Genomic DNA, 19,224 nt, shown 5'->3' on the forward strand with positions numbered 1-19,224 from the left:
CACACGGCTCCCTGTCACGATGGGAACACGGCCTGCGTGTTGGAAAGCGGATGGGGCCAGCTGCACGTGGCCTCAAGTGACACAACAGCCCCAGTGTCCTCGCACCCCCACCGCAGGGGAAGGGAGAAAGGCAGGAGTCTGTGCTCCCGGTGCCGAGGGCCAAGGAATTCGAATCTCCCCAGACCCCTCCTCACAGTAACAACTTCTTACAGGGCTCCGTGTGCCAGGTGCCATTTCAAGCGCTTCACCTGTACTCGGTCACTAGAGCCCTTGACATCCTCGGACTTGAATACTGTCACCCAGGCCCGCGCTGCAGATAAGCAAACCGAGGTAGCGGAGGGGTTAGGTCACAGGTTCAAGTCTCACGGAAGGTAAGTGAGGGCCCAGATCGGAGCCCAGGGCCGCCCGCTCGCACTGACAGAACACCGCTGGCCTCCTCCCTGCGAAAGTGTGCGGAGAGCTTGCATGGAGCTTCCGGAAAGGCGCACTGGACTCCCCTCTAACCTCTGAAATGGGGCCAGGCCGCTTCCCCCGCGGGCTGCCCCCAACAGAGTGCCACCAGACCCGCCGCCTCACAGTTCTGGGGGCCACGAGTCTGCGCTCACAGTGACAGCAGGGTTGGCTCCTCCTGAGGCGCTGATGGCCAGCCCGTTCCAGCCTCTCCTGGGCTCATAGGGGGCCATCTTCTCCCCAGGTCCCTCCCCACCCCCCAACTTCTCTCTGTGCCTTCCTCTTCCTACAAGGACGTCGGTCATACTGGATGACAGCGACCCCAATGACCTCATTTTTACTCGATTACCTCTACAAAGACCCTCTCTCCAAATAAGGTCGCATCCTGAGGTCCTGGTGGTGCCTCACCATCGGAATTCTGAGGGACACAATTGAGACAACGCTGGTGGGACATAGCGTTGTGTCCCTCCCCCCCAGCCCCTGACTCCCGGACCTCTTCAGACCGACCTTCCGTTGGCCTCTCCTCCGCCACAATCCGTTTCTGCTTATGTGCAGCAACCCCCCCCAACACACACACACACACACACACACAGATAAATAAAATTTAAACAGACACTGCAGACAGTCATCCAACATGGCTTCGAGGGGTCCCTCACAGAGCTCGCGGGACAAGGCTACCGAGTGGCTTAAGCATACTCTAACTGGGTTACCAAGGTGAGGGCTGAGGGGCGCCTGGGGGGCTCAGTCGGTTAAGCGTCCGACTTCGGCTTAGGTCATGATCTCACAGTTCGTGGGTTCGAGCCCCGAGTCGGGCTCTGTGCTGACGGCCAGCTCAGAGCCTGGAGCCTGTTTCAGATTCTGTGTCTCCCTCTCTGCCCCTCTCCTGCTCACGCTGTCTCTCTCTCTCTCTCTCTCTCTCTCTCAGATATAAACATTAAAAATTTTTTTAAATTAAAACAGATGAGGGCTGACGTGTGGCCAGTTAGTGAGCTTTGGGCAAAAGGGGCGCTTGTGGAAGGCATGACTAAGCCGAGAGGAAAAAGAGCTGGTCCGTAATCTTGGCGGTTGGCCCTCCTGTCCGCTCAGCACAAAGCCCACCCAGGCAGGCAGCAGCGCCCCCAAGGGTTACAGTGCAGAGACAGTCTCACATTCGGCCACAGCCATAGAAGCTCCACATTTAGCCAGAAGGGAAACGAAGAAGCGAGGGGCAGGTAAGCACAGGCTGCCCCGAGAGAGAGAGACTCAGAGAGACTCGGTGAAAAGTGCTCCCTGCGGCCCCGCCCCGCACCTGCCAGGCACCTGAGTTGCTGTCCAGCAGGGCGAGCCCAACACCACCTTCGGAGGCTCGTGGGACTGTCCCCGGGCCTCCAGGAGGGCCTACGGTCACCTCCAGCAGGGAAGGCTCTGGGCTCAGACGGGCCTCCCTGCTCTGCAGGACACGGGGACCTGGCCGACGGCGAGCGAGTACCTCGGTGGGCAGAACCACAGCTCCGGCAGCCAGCGCCCAGCCAGGGCAGGGACAGCTCGGACAGGGTGATGACCGACGGCCACTGAAGGAGGGGGCTGAGTGAGCTGGGCTGGCCAGCAAGGGACGCAGGGGCTTAGCCCTCCAGGCACAGAGAGCAGCCAATTCACAAACCAGTGACAAGGATGAGCGACCTCCTCCCCGTTCTGCAAATGCACCCGGCAGAGCCTTGCCTCAGGCCCTTTGCACTGGCTGTTCCCTCAGCCGTACTCAGCCCCTCGGATGTTCATATAGCTCTCCCTCACTTCGTGCAGGACCCCGTTCACATGCTGGCCCCAGGACAGGCCTTCATGACCCCCTGCCTGGCACTCTGAATCCACCACGGTCGATCCTTTGCCCCCCCGGCCCCCCGGCCCTCACTCAACACACGATCTATATAATGGTGACCTGACCTTCCCTTCCCTCAACTCGAACGTCTGTTCTGCAAGGGCATGAGGCTCGGCTAGTTGGTGCCACGGTGCATCCCAGTGCCCAGGCCGGTAGGTCCCAACCAGGGGCACTCTGCCCACCAGGGGACGCTGGGCAACGCCGGGCGTTTGGCTGTCACAACCGTCACGATGCCAGGAGAGCTTCCTCCTGGCACCTGGTGGGTAGAAGCCAGGGAGGCTGCGAAACATCGTACAGCGCACAGACGGCCCCCCACAGAGCCGACCAGCACGACTGGCCGGAGCCTCAATGCTGATGGCTCCGGGCCTGGACACACCGCAGGGACCCAGCAAATACCGGCTCAACGAGGGAGTAAATGGGGCGCGAATGAACAATGCTGAGGCTCGAGCCTCCCAGGCACCTCTTTGCAGCCAGATCCGGAAGCGTCCGTTACAGGCTTCCACGTATATGAAGTCCGAGAACAGGCAAAAGTAAGCGGTGCTGATGGAAATCAGAACAGTAGCTGCCGCTGCCACAGGGTTTGGCTAAAGGCAGGCAAAATGGGGCCCTCTGGGGATGCGGGGAACGGTCTCTGTCAAAACCCACTGGATTAAAACTCCATGCATTTTTGGGGGCACCTGGGTGGCTCAGTAGGTTGAACATCTGACTTCAGCTCAGGTCATGATCTCACGGTTCGTGAGTTCAAGCCCCACGTGAGGCTCTGGGATGACAAGCCCGGAGCCTGTTCAGACTGTGTGTCTCCCCCTCACTCTCTCCCCCTCCCCGGCTTGTGCTCTGTCTTTCTCTCAAAAATAAACATTAAAAAAAATTTCTGTTTAAATCCATGCATTTTGCTCCATGTAATTACATCCCACTAAAGCAAAAACAAAAAGAAAAGAAGAAAAGCACTCTGTACGCCCCATAGATGGGTGCGTGTGCACAGACATTTTCAGAAACCACATTTAAGCAAGTTCTTGGTGGCTGCCTGAGGAAAGGGGGGATCAGGGGAAAGGGAATACGAAGGACACTTCGTTTTCTTTGCCTAACCTTGATCCTGCTGAAGCTCGCCATGTGTGTGTGCGTGTGCGTGTGTGTGATATGGATAACAAGTCATTCAAAAATACTTACCACGGTCTGGAAAGGCAAACGGCTCCTGCCCTTAGAAAGGAGACTTTATCTCTGCAGCCCACTGGAAAGGTGGTTAAGCAACGGCTTGATACCGCGGTCTTCCCCACAGCACGCACGCAGCGTTGGCTGGGGAGGGACGTGTGTGAGGGACAGACTGTCCCCAAGCACCTGCCCCCATGGGTGGCCGGGAAACAGATAAGCTTCACCTCTCACTAACACCGCTCGTTCCCTCAGGTGGGAGGGTGGAGGCGTGGAGGGGAGGTGGGGTGCTGGGAGCCTCTGGCCACCAGGCCTCAGGTCCATCAGGGGCACCTGGGGCTCAGCTCAAAAATGCCCCTGCTGGGCCTCAGCCCCAAGGCCTACTCAGTCAGAATCCACCACACGCCCAAGAGACTACGTTTCTTTCTACCTTGTTAAAAGTGTTGTATTATGAACATTTTCCTTTTAAATTTTTTTATTTACTTTGGAGGGGGTAAAGGGGGGCAGACGGAGAAAGAGAGAGAATCTCAAGGAGGCTCTGCACTGAGCACGGAGCCTAACGTGGGGCTCGATCCCACCACCCTGGGATCGTGACCCAGGCCAAAATCAAGAGTCGGACACTCAACAGACTGAGCCAGCCAGGGGCCCCCTATTATGAACATTTTCAAATACACAGAACCTTATTGGGAAGGGTCTAATGAATAGCAGCAATCAAATTCAGCAAGTGTTCCCATTTAACTGTATTCACCTCACCTTTTTCTCTTCCCATTTAACTGAATCATTTACGTGTAAATTATTTTCTAGAGCAGCAGTTCTCAAAGGGTGATCTGGGGACACCTTGGGGTCCCCAAAACCCATTAGGGGATCCATGCTGTCAAAACCATTTTTATAATAATCTTAACTTACTATCTGCCTTTTCCCATTCTCATTCTCTTGTGAGTATACAGCAAAATTTTCCAAAGGCTACATGACACATGATATTGCAACAGACTGAACACAGAAGCAGGTGTGAGAATTCATCTGTCTTGTATTCAGCCATACATTAAAAAGATCTCAAAAACTGGTTTAGGGGCACCTGGGTGGCTCAGTCGGTTGAGCGTCCAACTTCAGCTCAGGTCATGATCTCATGGTTCGTGGGTTTAAGCCCCGTGTTGGGCTCTGTGCTGACAGCTAGCTCAGAGCCTGGAGCCTGTTTCGGATTCTGTGTCTCCCTCTCTCTCTGACCCTCCCCTGCTCATGCGGTCTCTCTCTCTCAGAAATAAATGAGCACATTAAAAAAAATTTTTTTAAAGATGGTTTTTTTAAAAAACTGGTTTGAAGAAATTAAGTAACTGTTGCTATCTCGACACTTCATCCTAAATACTTTAGCACGCATCACCAAAAAATACGACTCTTCTACATACGCATGTGTCAGTTATCTACAGCCGCATAACAAAGAGCCCAAAGCGGGGCGGCAGGTAACAAACACGCATTACCTCATTGTGTCAAGAATCCCAGGGTGGTTTGGCTAGGTACCCACCACACCACCAGATTATCACATCTGGTGAAACTGACAGTAGTTTCCTTGTATTGGCTAATAACCACTCACGTAAAAATAACCTAGGTGTCCCCGGGCGCCTATTATAGGTGTTTGTTCTGGCGGGGGCCCAATCAGGTGCTACAAGTTAGATTTGGTTGTTGTCATGGGCTGAATGGATCCCCCCCCAAAATGCCCATGTTGAAACCTAACCCCCAATGCAATGGCATTTGGAGACGGGGGCCTTAGGGAGGGACCGTGTCCAGAAGGCGCAACCTTGTGTTGGGATTAGTGCCCTATGGAGAGACCCCAGCGACCTATGCAGGCTCCTCCTCCTGCCACGTGGAGGCCGGGAGGTGGCCCCCCGCAGCCCAGAGGAGGGCCCTGCCGGAGCAGACCCTGGTCTGGGACCGCCAGCCTCCAGCGCTGGGAACATAATGGGCTATTGTTGCTAAACCACCCAGCCGGTGGCACTCCGGCAGCAGAGGGCGCTGGCACAGTCACTCGGGCTCTTAAGTCTCGGTTGATGGTGAATACCCTCCTTTTTTCAACTTCTTTCACGGCTGGAACTTGTCACAGAGACGGGCCGGGTCAAAGGCCCAGCAAGGGTGCCAAGCCGGCGGGAGAGGTGCAGGGGCGTGAGGGGTCCGCTCTAGGACCGGCCGGTCTGTGACCCGCAGGGAAAACACGGGCCGCCGCGCAGCGGCTCTCTCACTGCAGGCCACAGCGCCTGACACCCATTTGGAGCAGGCGGGAGGGCCGGAGAGAAGGCCGGTGGCAAGGGGACAGGGGACGGCACAGCACGGGCCGTCCAAAGTGTCCCACCTGCCTCCGCCACAGGGGGCCCGCGGTGCAATGCCACGGCCATCACCGCCAAGGCCATCACCGCGTGCTGTCTCCTGGGCATTTTCCAGCCTGCAGACCGGCCGTCCCTCTGATCCCCCGGGAGCCAAGGCAGCAGGAGCAGCAAGTGCTGTGGGCCCTGCGAGCCGGACCCAGCACCTCCGATCCTGAGGCCTGGCGCGCTTGAGCACGCTGCCCCGAGGGCCCCCCCAACCCCCGCAGTGCACGAGACATAGCTACTGAGTGCACACGGGGAAGGGATGCGGCTGTGGGGCCTGAGCTCTCCTCTCTGGACAGCTCGCTCACAAACAGGCCTCCCCTTCCGGACAGAAGCTCCTTCTGGAACCCACAGCGTATATAAAGGCTTCTCATTGTATTTCCCAATATATACGACGTGACAAAAGGGAATCAGATCTCTGACGGAAGGCTTAGCACCAAATGACTCACAGGGACACGAATTCTAGAATACTGGAGCCAGAAGAACATTTAGAGATCATCCAAATCAGTGCTTCTCAGCCAGGGGCATCGCTCCCCGCCCAGGGGACACCTGGCAGCACCTGGAGACATTCTGGTCGTCAGGACCTGGGGAGGCGCTACTGGCATCTAGCGAGTAGAGGTCCTGATGCCACCGAGCATTCTACCTGCACAAGATACCCCCCTCCCCCACAGACTGAGCCAGCCCCGAATGTCACCAGTGCTGAAGTGGAGAAACCCTGACCTACATTTCTTGGTTACTTTGAAGAGAAAATTGTGGTGCAAAGACACAAAGTAACGTGCCCTAAGTTACACAGTCCGGAAGCCAGAAGAATCTGGGTCACTACAACATTCATCTCTATCACCCGTTTGGCTCTATCTAGGGTTGGGGGCGGGGGGGGGGGTAAGGCTGGCGACCCAAAGATCTTAATTCCTGTGGCCAACCTGAACCAAATGAAGGAAACTGCAATAAATAAGCTGCTGAATTACTGCAACAACACATCAGGGTGCCCGAAGCCTGAACGAAATGCCACATATACAAAATTACACCAGGTCCAAAGATTAACTCGAAATAGATTAAAGACTCGAACAGAAGACCCAACACCATAAACTCCTAGAACACACAGGCAGTAAGCTCCTGGACATAGGTCTTGGCGATGGTTTTTGCAATCTGACAAGAGCAAAGCAATTCAAGCCAAAATAACTAAGTGGGACGACAGCATTACTAACAAGGTCTGCAGAGCAAAAGAATTCATTTACAAAGTGAAAAGGCAACCTACTGAATGGGAGAAAACATCTGCAAATCATATATCCGATAAGAGGCAAATGTCCAAAGAGTATAAAGAATACAACTCAATAACAATTAAAAAAAAAGTCAATCAGATCCAAAAATGAGCGAAGATTGAAACAGACATTTTTCCAAAGACATCCAGATGACCAACGGGCACATGAGCAGATGCCCAACATCACTCATCATCAGGGAAATGCAAATCAAAACCACAACTAAGTAACTCCACACACCTGTTAAAATGGCTATTCACAAAAGGACAAGAAATAACAAGTGCTGGCGAGGATGTGGAGAAAGGAAGCCTTCGTGCACCGTTGGTGGGAATGTCAACTGGGGCCCCCCCTCTGGAAAACAGTATGGAGGGTCTTCAAAAAACTAAAAACAGAGGGGCACCTGGGTGGCTCAGTCGGTTGGGCAGCCGACTTCGGCTCAGGTCACGATCTCACTGTTCGTGGGTTCTAGCCCCGCGTCGGGCTCTGTGCTGGCAGCTCAGAGCCTGGAGCCTGTTTCAGATTCTGTCTCCCTCTCTCTCTCTCAGAAATCAACAAAAAAAGTTTAAAAAAAACTAAAAATAGAACTACCCTAGGATCCAGCAGTCCCGCTTCTGGGTATTCATCTGAAGGAAACAAAAACACGAACTCAAAAAAATAGCTGCACCTCTACGTTCACCGCGGCATTATTTACAATAGCCAAGGCACGGAAACAACCTGTGTCTGTCGACGGATAAATGGTAAAGAAACTGGTATATATTTACAGAGGAATATTATTCAGCCATAAGACAGAATGAAAGCCTGTCATCTGCTATGACACGGACGGACCTCGGGGGCAGTATGCTAACGGACGTAAGTCCAACAGAAAGATAAATACGGCAGGATCCCTCTTATATGTGGAATCCAGGAGGGAGAAGCTAGAGAACAGATTGGTGGTTGCGAAAGGCAGGGGGATGGGATGGGAGAAGTAACTTTTTTTTCTTTTAACTGAAGCTTCAGACATGGTTGGATCCAGGGACTTGAAAATAATTAATGACAAATGCAGATCAGTTACCAGCTAGGTAATGAAAATTGCTAGCTGTCTCCTTGATAATAATCTCAGCCTAAAATGTGCTTCCAAATCCAGTTCGTCCTTGACTCTACCGGCGAGCCCCGGATGGCTTAACCCCCTGCGGTGTGAGCAAGGGGGCTCCCACCAGGCCTTCAAAGTTTGCTGAATTACTAAACACTGACTGATTCCTTAAACACTAACTACATATGCCCAGTACCACGCCCAGCGGCGGAGATAAAGGAATGAACAACACAGACACAAATCCCTGACTGCATGACTTCGTATTCTATTGGGGGAAACACAATAAACAAGTCAATTATTTAAAAACCTGAAAAGGGGATGCCTGGGTGGCTCAGTTGGCTAAGTGTCCGACTTCGGCTCGGATCATGCTCTCACGGTTTGGGAGTTCGAGCCCCGAGTCGGGCTCTGTGCTGACAGGTCAGAGCCCGGAACCTGCTTCAGATTCTGTGTCTCCCCCTCTGCCCCTCCTCTCCCCTGCTTGTGTACTTTCTCTCTCCCAAAAATAAACATTTAAAAATGCTTTAAAAAATTAAAAAGAAAAAAATACAATGAGATATCATTACTACCTACCAGGAGGGCTAGGTTTTTGTTTTTTTTTTTTAACTAGCAATACCAAGGCGCAGCAGGGAATAATTTACATACAATAAAACTCATTTGCTTAAAAAAAATAAACACAAAGAGATACCACTACATACCTACTAGCAAGGCTAAAATTAAAAAACAAGAACAAAAACAAAAAACCCCCCAAGGTACTGGCAAAGACCCCGATTGACTGAAATTCTCCTACATTGCTGGTAGCAATGCTACATGGTACATCCACCTTGGAAAATAGTTCGGCGTTTTCTTACAAAGTTAAACATAAATTTAAAAAACAAAGACTAGAGCAGCAAAGACTGAGCTGTAGAAATTGAGACAGAGACATAAATGTATGCAGATATTAATATAGATATAGGCATGGGTGTGAACAGAGAGATGATATTGACATTTAGGTCTCTATCTAGGCTGACGCATATGCGAGACTATGTTCCAATATCTTGCCAACTCGTTTTTTGTTTTTGTTTTTTTAATATTTTTATTTATTTCTAGGAGAGAGAGAGAGAGAGACAGCATGAGCAGGGGACGGTCAGAGAGAGAGGGAGACACAGACTCTGAAATAGGCTTCAGGCTCTGAGCTGGCAGTCAGCACAGAGCCCGACGCGGGGCTCGAACCCACGAACCGCGAGATCATGACCCAAGCGAAAGTCGGACGCTTAACCGACTAAGCCACCCAGGCGCCCCGCCAACTCGTTTTCTGACATGGCATTTATTTCTCAGAAACATTAGTTTGATTTTACCAAATGGGAAGTCTGGCTGACTTCACCCCATCCCCATTTTCTTTAAGCATTTAAACATTTACACATACACATTTCTCTTTTCCCACCTTAATGTCTTCTGGGTGGCAATCCTATAAAGTTCTAAGCTGGAAGAGAATTCTCCGTTGTTCTTATAGCCTTGCCTTACTCTGAAATAAATATTCGGAGCAAATCAACTGAAAATTGGTCAGGAAATAAAGCAGAGAGAGAAAGTATATAATCCCCTTCTTAGAGCCAAAGCTACTGGGGCTGCCTGACATCCCGGTAAGCCCGCGGCAAGGGGAAAAGAATAAAGAACCCTCTTTAATTATCAACTAAAATAGCATTGCTTTTTAACATCCTCCTCCACAGTTGCTGGAGAATCAAATTATTCATGGTGTGAGATCCAGTACAGTTTATGGACACCCCGACTTCCAGAGGGCTCCTGTTTTACAGGAAAAAATGCCACCTTCTCCTCCTAAGGGTGCCCACATATGTCCTGGCCTCTGGCAGTATTTGAACCAGAGAAAGGAATGTAAACAGGTAAGAACGTTTAAAAGAGCCCATTAAAATCCCCTCCCACCTCCCAACCCGCTGGAACAGAAAAGTCACCTGACACTCCCCCTCCCCCATCTGCTGCTGAGTCATCAAGCCCCTTTCCAGCAGGCTAATTATTCAGCACGGGGAATTAAATAGAACACTGGGAATTCCTGGGGTTTGGTATCCGTCTCCACCCCAACCCCTTCCAAAATCCACTTTCTTCTTCAGAGATGCAGCTAATTCGCTCTCTTAACGCCCGCCTTTTATCTTCAGAGGCTGCAGTTTATTTTATTTATTCTATTGTGTTTTGTCTGACTGGATACCGTTATTTTTTAATCGACCAAAAACACCTGGAGAGGAATGCATTTCTGACGCATCCCCTTTAAACGCTGCAACCCTGCAAAATAACGCAAACGATTTAGTTTGCACATCTAAGCTCTCTAAATTGCTAGCCAATAAGTTTCCACTCCGTCCAAAGCAAAGGGGCAGTTGCTTTAAAAGCAAGCAGGCTAAATACTGAGGGCAAACCCCTGTAAGGAGAATGAGTCAGTGTGTCATGATTTATGAAGCACAATGACAGCTGGAAGACAGCTGACAGTTATCTTGGACAAGCCCCTTTCCCACCTTATGATGCGCGTACGGGGATCGTTCCAGATTTTTTGCTCTCCTGAGCGAGAGGCCCCCGTCTTCCCGCCTGGCCCCTGCCCACTTCCCCGGATGGGCATGCCAGGACCCAAGTCACGCGTGGGCCTGCAGCAGCCCCCCCCCCTCCGCCGCACCCCCAGCCTGGTGCAGGCGGCTGCCGCAGCGGCCCAAGACCCCGCTTCCGCTTTCTGGGACGCCGACGGGTCGCACGTCTGCAGGCCGGGGCGCCGCGCGTCCCTTACCTGCAGTGCCTCATGGCGCATCCCGGCCGCCCACCTGCACCGCATCCTAGAGCATCCTTTCTTCGGCGCGACGGCTGCGAGCGCGGTGACGTCACCGGAGGCGGGGCCCACGCCGCCACGTGACGCCCTCGGGGCGAGGCGGGGAGGGGGTGGGGGGCGAGGAAGACCCTGGAAGTCCCCGGAGGTGAGGAGCCGGAGCCCTCCCCCAGCTCCGGCCTCGCCTCTGGGCAGTTTGCTGGGCGTTCGCGGCTTGCCTGGCCTTTCACCAACTGCGGGAAACAAACGGCACACAGAAGGAGAAACCCGAATGATTACAGGCTCCAAGCGTGTAATAGGATTTCCAGAGAGTTAGCAATAAAGGGATTAGAAACGAAAGGGAACAATTTAGTGTTTTATTTTTAAGAGTCTTTATCAGATGCAACGGAGGCCGATTTTGTGTAAATCAAAAGGACAGCTGAAATACAAAAGTGCACGGAAATGCTTCGCAGAGGTTCGGTGTTTCAAGTCGTACATCTAACAGTTTCATTTGAAGCATATCCATTATGAAATATAATACTAATTGCACCGGTGAATAATGCTTTTATTGACTCTCAATAGCTACATTCTAATACATATTACCTTGTATTTGCCAAAAAAAAGAATAGGGATACCGTATATTCATACTACTTACCCGCCTATTTGATTACTTAAAATACAGCACTATAGCCTGAGCATGGCCGTAGCTGTGTCTGTGTTTTCTTAACATCTTCTGGCAAGGAATTTGGTCCCAGACATGCAGGAGTTAATTCACAAGCACCATTTCACGCTTTTTAATTTTTATCGCATTCTGCAGAAGTGAGTCATCTTACTATTACAGAAAACATGCACGATGTCAACATTTCTCATTCACAACTCAAACAGCCTTGCCTAGAAAGCCTTCGGAAATCCCAACAGCGATCATGTAAATTTGAAATGGCGTATTTCAAACTTAAGCAGTGAACATACCAAGTTTTCTTCTGCCAAGCCATAGAGATGGTTTTGAAATGTGGAAGGACAGAAGCAGGAACTGGTTTTACTTGAATTCCAGCTTCATACAGACTAGTTTATTTTCAATAGAGTTTAAATCCCAATGTGAACATTCCCTTGCGTAGGGCCCGGAAAGAGATGTGAAACAGATTGTTTTACAGGCAGACAAGAGTTACCTACTTGCTATTTATTCCGCCGGTTTCATGTCCTTCTATATTTAACCTGGGCCCTTTTTCGCGTTCCCTCCACAGTAACCAGATTTCCTTTCAGAGGGGTCATTTCTGTAATTTGGAAACAAACAGGGGCCCTTGCCCCTCACAACGAGCTATTATTTTCAGCACCGGATCTAAAAACTCAACAGTGTGGCCGTGTGGTTTCCTAGGTCACTCCTCGCAAGCTTGTTTTTCTAGGTGGTAAGTAACTCTTACCTTTTGCTTTCTGGTTCCTGAGATAGAAAGTTAAAAGGCTACCGAAACCCCCAGCTCCCGGGGGCGGAGGGTCTACTGGAGTCAGAATCTGACAGACTCACTTTGCTGCCAGAGACAAATGTCGATTTCGTCCCCAGGCGCCCAGGGCGGCCCCACCCCCACCCCCCACAGAGCCGGGCCCCGGAGGTCACGTGCTGGGCCCAGCCACTCAGCCCGGCCCAGCCAGCTGGGTCACCTCTCCGCCCTGGAGGCCCGCCATGCCAATCTCGTTCGCCTCCTACCCTCCCTGCGTTCCCAGCCGGAGAGAACCCCGCGACCGAGACACAGGACGCTCTGCCCCGAGAAGCCGGCCAACACAGGCTGCTGCGACAGAGTTCCAGGAACCGAGGGGACGTGGGGAGGGTCTAGCAAATGCCCTCGTGCCGTCTGAAATGACATGCTCTGTGTTCCGGTTTGGCAGAAGTGATTACAGCAAAGGCACCTTCCTCATTGTGGGGCGCTTTTTTTTTTTTTTTTGAGCCAATAGGTCAGTTTCACCTTCTCTTTCGGAGGGGATTGCTCAAGTGTAAAAACCAGTGCAGCCATGGGCGCAAGGCAGAAAAGGCCTAAAAGGGCCGTGTCCCTTTCCGACAGAATGAGAGAACTTCAGGTTCAAAACAGCCGCAATAAACCCAGTGGATCACTGAAGTGGCGATGAGTAAAAATTCACTGTGCACACACCAGAAAGGTTGCACGCCGGGGGCCCTGAAACCAGACCATGGGGTGCTCAGGGGTGCTGTTCTACAGCCGCTCATACCAGGAGAAAGTTGTGACTGTTGACGCGTCACAGTGCCGAGTGACAAGGTTCTCATGCTCAGTGGTTACTAGTCATGGCAACGCTGGGAAGCAATTCAAGTTTCGCTCCTTTCCAGAGACAGGACGAAGAAAGGACCGGGTCCAGTTGGCCTTGCACAATAAGGTGAATTCAGCTTTGCCTGCCCGACCAAACCGGTTCTGTCTGCTCAGGGGCCTTGAAGGCTGGTCTTCATTTGTTTCTGATTTTAGCAGTTCGCCCCTTTTGGTCATTCGTGAAGCAGGCCGAGAGTATGACCGGCCATAAGAGCATTATTCTTGGTTACCACGGTGGATGTAGTCGGGCCAGAGGATTGCCAGTTGCGGTTTCCATTAGCTGAATCATCAGGCCGGAGGGCCGTGCAGGCACCACCATCATTCACGTGGTTATTGCTGATTTCACCCGGTTGCCTGATCCTGATGGATACCGTTTGGCGTGTGACTGGCTGCCCACAGGCATCTAAAAGCTTCAACAGTATACAATGCACTAGAAAGGTCAATACGATGATGATCGTAGGGAGAACAATTAGCCAAGGATTGAAAAATTCCCCAGAGCAGAGATACCCAGGAGCCAAGGCTTAACCAACCAAATAAATCAAATGGGTTATAATCAGACTCAGATTTTACCTTACTAAGTCAAACTACAAAAAAAAATTTTTTTTTTAAGTTATTCACATAGGCATAACATGATGTATTAGCAGGCACATAGTCTCGTGATTACCCAGGGCAGGATGAACTTGACGTTCTGTTTCAGGAGGTGGTGTTGCCAGTGGGCTTCCACCTGAGTTAGGCGTCTATAGGATGTGAGCGATCAGGCGATTGAATGAGAGGCATTCCTATGTTAACAAGAGAAGAACAAAGATTGATAGTTCAAGGAAATTACAAATCCCGTTTTCTAAATTTGGAGAGCAGTCAGTTGAGAGCAGATTTCGAAATGTCAGATTCTACATATCTTTAGATAGACTGCAAGCAAGGGCGGTCCGGCAATCCGACGGATTTTCCTGTTTGTGGTGTGATATCAAGTTGACCAGCTTCGGCTTGCATGGCTTCCGGGAAGGGGCAGGTTTAATTTCAGTGATTCCGAGTCAAAATAGTGGGAGAACATTGGAAATGCTAGTCTCGAGAGTTTTAGCCAAATATTGGAGCAAGCTAGAACTCAGGACCCAGTCCAGCTTACAGGTAGAAAATAAACCTCAAAGATGACCAACAGCACTGGAATCGAATGTCCACAAGGGTGTGTTACCGAAACATAATTTTCTCTCCGTCGTCATTTTCGTTTGCATCCAAGACAACCACAGCAAGACGACTTTGTTTTGCAAATTAAGTCGAATTTTAATAAACTCGGCCTGATTATCTCAAGTGCAGCAGGAAGAGTGATTGATCAGGTTCCTTCAGATCCTTTTACATCTACAAAACCAAACATTAAAGAACCAGCAGTATTTTAAATGAAGTCATGAAAATGACAATCATCTTCATTAATTCATTTGGTCTCGTTAATTAATTCTTGTTGAGTTCCATCTTTTGCGGGTTTTATGAATTCATCACGTTTCCATGAAAGGTTTAGAAATTCTTACCCACGTCAGTGTTATGATCTTAAAGTCATCAGTAATCTGTATTCGACAGAGTACTTACAGGGTCTTTTTCATGAATCTCCTCAAAGATAAAGCATCCTTGCAGGAACATTGTTGCAAAAACATCAGGACGAATCAACAGCTGTCTGTAAATGACAAAAGACTTAAAAATCGGCAATAGTTGAACCTCAGATGAATTCATCATAATGCAATTGACAAGCAAATTTGGTCGTTTCTGATATACAATATTCTAAGACAATCGCTGGATTATCACGGATAACACTACATCAGTACACCAGAGTCCCATGAACTTCATATAATTTCTGGAACATGTATATCAATAACTTCCATGTAAGTATTTACTTGAGAAAGTTTAGCATCACTTGTTATTTGACAATGCTTCCCGTGAAATGGAACATGACATTAAAATGTTCGTTGAAAAAAAAACTTAGCTTTTTAAATAAAACTCCGTTGTTTCTTATGTAACCTGATAAAGTCAAAAACCAGTGAATCTTTGTTTTCTAGGCAGATTGCATTAAAGGTAAAGAAAAACCTTTATTTTCAATTTCTTATTAAGAGCAGACCAATAATCTAAGAAAACTTTGTCCTTCTAACAGGGAGAAAACCAAATTCTAATTTTGCACCATTGTACTTTGGATATTAAAATTCTTCCTTTGGGGCACCCGGGATCCCACAGTTCATGAGTTCAAGCCCCACACTGGGCTCACGGCTGTGAGTGGGGAGCCCGCTTCAGATCCTCTGACCACCCCCTCACCTCTCTGCTCTTGCCCTACGCGTGCTCTCTCTCAAAGAAAAAAAAAAGTTTAAAAAGTAAAATTAGCCCTTTTTTTTCCTTTTTAACTTCAATAAATCCGTTTTTTAAATTTTTTTTAATGTTTTATTTATTTGAGAGAGAGAGAGAGAGAGAGAGAGACAGCGTGAGCAGGGGAGGGTCAGAGAGAGAGGGAGTCACAGACTGAAACAGGCTCCAGGCTCTGAGCTGGCAGTCAGCACAGAGCCCGACGCGGGGCCCGAACCCACGAACTGCGAGATCATGACCTAAGCGAAAGTCGGACGCTTAACCGACTAAGCCACCCAGGCGCCCCTCAATAAATCCGTTTTAATCTTGGTCTGCTTGGCCACACATAAGATACCTTTTCCACAAGCCTTCAATTTTCTCTACCCGTTTGGGTTTTGTCCTATCTTTTTTCTTTCTTATTCTGGAACGATAAGAATAGAATAAACTCACTTTCTCTTTTCTTCCTTACCAAAAATGCATCTCCATCCCTCATACTTTCTTTTAGCCAAAACACACATCCTACTTTTCACATACAGCCATTTTCTTTCACCCTTATTCTTTCTAGTAGTTTCGTAAAACAAAAAGGAACCAAACAAAACCTCTCTTTGTTCTGACAACTTTGACTTTATTCGTTCAAAGGTTATTTTCTCAATTTCAAAAACTTACAAAGCTTATCTAGGGGCGCCTGGGTGGCTTAGTCGGTTAAGCGTCCGACTTTCGCTCAGGTCATGATCTCGCGGTTCGTGGGTTCGAGCCCCGCGTCGGGCTCTGTGCTGACTGCCAGCGCAGAGCCTGGAGCCTGTTTCGGAGTCTGTGTCTCCCTCTCTCTCTGACCCTCCCCTGCTCACGCTGTCTCTCTCTCTCCTAGAAATAAATAAAAATATTAAAAAAAAAAAAAGCCTATCTAGAAAAGAATTGACGGAAAGTTGTCGCCACAGAATAATTACAGATTCACTCATAGACAACAGCATCTAATACAGTGGAAACAGACCACATGCTTTTTGAAATTTGCAGCATGAGATTCACTCGCGTCTCCGGGCTCATGCTGACATGGCCCTGGGACACTGGGAAGATACAACAGGCAGGGCCACCAGGGGCCCCACATTACTGAGGAAGACGGCCGCTCTAAGCTGAGCAGGCGGAGTAAAAAATTCAAAAGACGGGACAGCAAGATCGAAACTGACGTCAGGGCTGTAAAGAGCTGGGAAGCCGCCACCAATTTTCCCAGGCTTGCAAGTAGTTAAAAGAAACGGGGGAAAGACTTTTCAATATTTTTTTTCCTTCTTTCTTTCCCCCTTTTGTTCTTTTTCCTTTGTTTTTTTCTTTTTTTCAAGGGCGGTTGTTCTCTTGAGGGCCTTTCCAGCCAGCCACACACTCTTCCGTTCCTCAATTTGCTGTGGTTAAAAAAAAAAAAAAAAAAAAAAAAAAGCAGTGACTTTCAAACGTGCTGGAGAATTCCACAGCAAGAAGCAGTGTCTAGTATGGCCTGCACATACTCACACGTATAAAGCCATATAAGTAACTGAGAGAGAAGCTTAATAAACGGGCACGTGTTTCCCATTTTTATTTAGCATATGCCCCGCATGCACTCCGTTTTGCACTTTATGAAATTATCCTTTCATTTGTACGCAGATAATAAATCCATCTATAACAAGTCCATCCATAAATGATGGATAAAATCGAAGATATATGTTACCCGTTTGTCCGGATACAGGGCGATCATACGTAGATTTTCTACGCAAAGGAATGCTAATGTTAACTCACCGAGGGCCTCTGGGCGCAGTTTGAGACAGGAAGTTTCAGTGAATTCGACGCTTCTCACCCTCCCCGGGGGGGCCTGTTGCAAGCTGTATCCGCGTTTGCCTGGGACCCCGCGCAGGCTTTGTGCCCAGTTACCTGCTTCTTCTTCTTTCCGTGCCTTTGTCAGTCTCGGCCCCGCTTCCCAGTTTTTAAACTGTGATCTGTGATCTTTGCTTTCCAGGGCAAACCAGGAAGCAGGCGGCTGCGAGCCATGGTGTATTAGCATCCTCTGGTAGCTGAACAGACTGATGAACACGTTTCAAAATGATTGGAAGTGTATTCTTTCTCACAATAATAGTTTTCCACGTGGCGTAAAACACGTTTCTCGATAGACCCAAATATTTGTTCCTCTCTGTAAAAATTAGAAAGCCAAAAGTAGATAAGCTGAGGGGCGCCGGGGTGGCTCAGTCGGTTGAGTGTCCGGCTTCGGCTCAGGTCGTGATCTCACGGTTCGTGGGTTCGAGCCCCACGTCGGGCTCTGTGCTGACAGCTCAGAGCCTGGAGCTGCTTTGGATTCTGTGTCTCCCTCTCTCTCTGACCCTCCCCTGCTCATGCTGTCTCTCTCTCTCTCTCTCTCTCTCTCTCTCAAAAACAAATAAAAGCATCAAAAAAAAATTTTTTTAAAGTAGATAAGCTGATGTTTAGCATTTAATGTTAATCTGATTTGGAAATGAATTAGATAGTCCCCAAATAGCCATTATTTGATTTAACGTAGCATAAACTCTGAGCTTTATTTACAGGTACTTAAATTACTTCTTTTTAATGATGATGCTCAGATTAGACATCAAATAGTTAGCTATTATCTTATTAATTTTTTTTTCTTGCTGTTGACAAAGTTTGAAGACATGCTTGCTTTTATTCAACCAACACATTTAAATTATTTTTATGTATCAAAGATGATCGCAGAGCATGTGAACTTGAAACAAACATTTGGGTTACTTTCTACAATTTCTATGAGTATACTTGATTTATACAAATACTCAGTTTTCTTTAAGTCACTTAAATAGAGCTCTTTGCAGATTAGTTTTGGCAGTACTCAGAGAAAACTACCACATATCTATAACATATATACACAGACATACAGACACAGACCTACAAAATACAGACACAGACCTCTTACAGTGTTTGTTTTAAAAATTTTAGCCACGACCTAGGTACAAAACTCAAAAAAAAAAAAAAAAAAAAAAGGTTAGATCCAAACTGTGTTTTCGGCCGATACACTAAGTTAAGGTCACATGATCAGATGGCCCAAGTTTTTCTAAGGATTTTTATTTGTATGTTGGGAGGATCCTTTCAGAACTGGTTTTGAAGTGATTTTGTCTTTTACAAGCACCTCCTCCTCTCCCCACCCAGTCTCCTATTTTATGAGACTTTCAGACCCGAAATCTCTGGGATCCCTTCCATTTCTGGCACTGGGAGATTCTAGCAGCTGGTGAAGTTTCGTCTGCAGGGAGATTCCTTCTCCCACTTCTCTTGGGTTTCAAGGCCATGCGTATCTGTGAAGCCCGCTGCCTCTAAACGGTGCCAGGTCAGCCGAGCCCAGGCGGGAAACGGCCCGGACGGAGCCGGGGCCCATGTCGGCCCGGGCCGGGGCCCTCCGAGGCGAGAATCGGCGATGCCCACGGACGAGACGAGGGACGGTGGGTCGCTCCTTTGTGTTTAAGGACGGGTCAGTGCGCCTGAGAGACGGCGGAGGACAGGAAAGACCGGAGCGAGCGTCCCCTCTGCGCCGGGCACCGGGCGGCGCACCCGCTCGGCGCGTGCTTCTGCTGCGTGTCCGGCAGGCGCGGCTCGACTTCACCGTTGCTCACGATGGGGTTCGGGGCAGGCTGCCCCCCAAGTACGCCACTCTGGCACATTGATTGTTTTTGAATTAAAGCTGCATAAGAAACAGCCCGTGCC

At 49.3% G+C, this 19,224-nt stretch overlaps 1 protein-coding gene across 1 annotated transcript in view; it reads right to left on the reverse strand.

The window, feature by feature from the left end:
• The window catches only part of CLCN4 (chloride voltage-gated channel 4), a 63,288-nt gene extending 50,848 nt beyond the window's left edge, over positions 1-12,440 (reverse strand). Inside the window, exons 1-2 of the mRNA XM_039234250.1 lie at positions 12,322-12,440; positions 10,889-11,157 (exon numbers count right to left, since the gene is read on the reverse strand). The gene's annotated coding sequence lies outside the window, so the exon portion shown is untranslated. The remainder of the gene's footprint in view (positions 1-10,888; positions 11,158-12,321) is intronic.
• Positions 12,441-19,224: the final 6,784 nt, after the last annotated feature.

Source organism: Hyaena hyaena, unplaced genomic scaffold (genome assembly GCF_003009895.1).
Source record: "Hyaena hyaena isolate Hyena2069 unplaced genomic scaffold, ASM300989v1 scaffold_85, whole genome shotgun sequence".
NCBI lineage: Eukaryota > Metazoa > Chordata > Mammalia > Carnivora > Hyaenidae > Hyaena > Hyaena hyaena.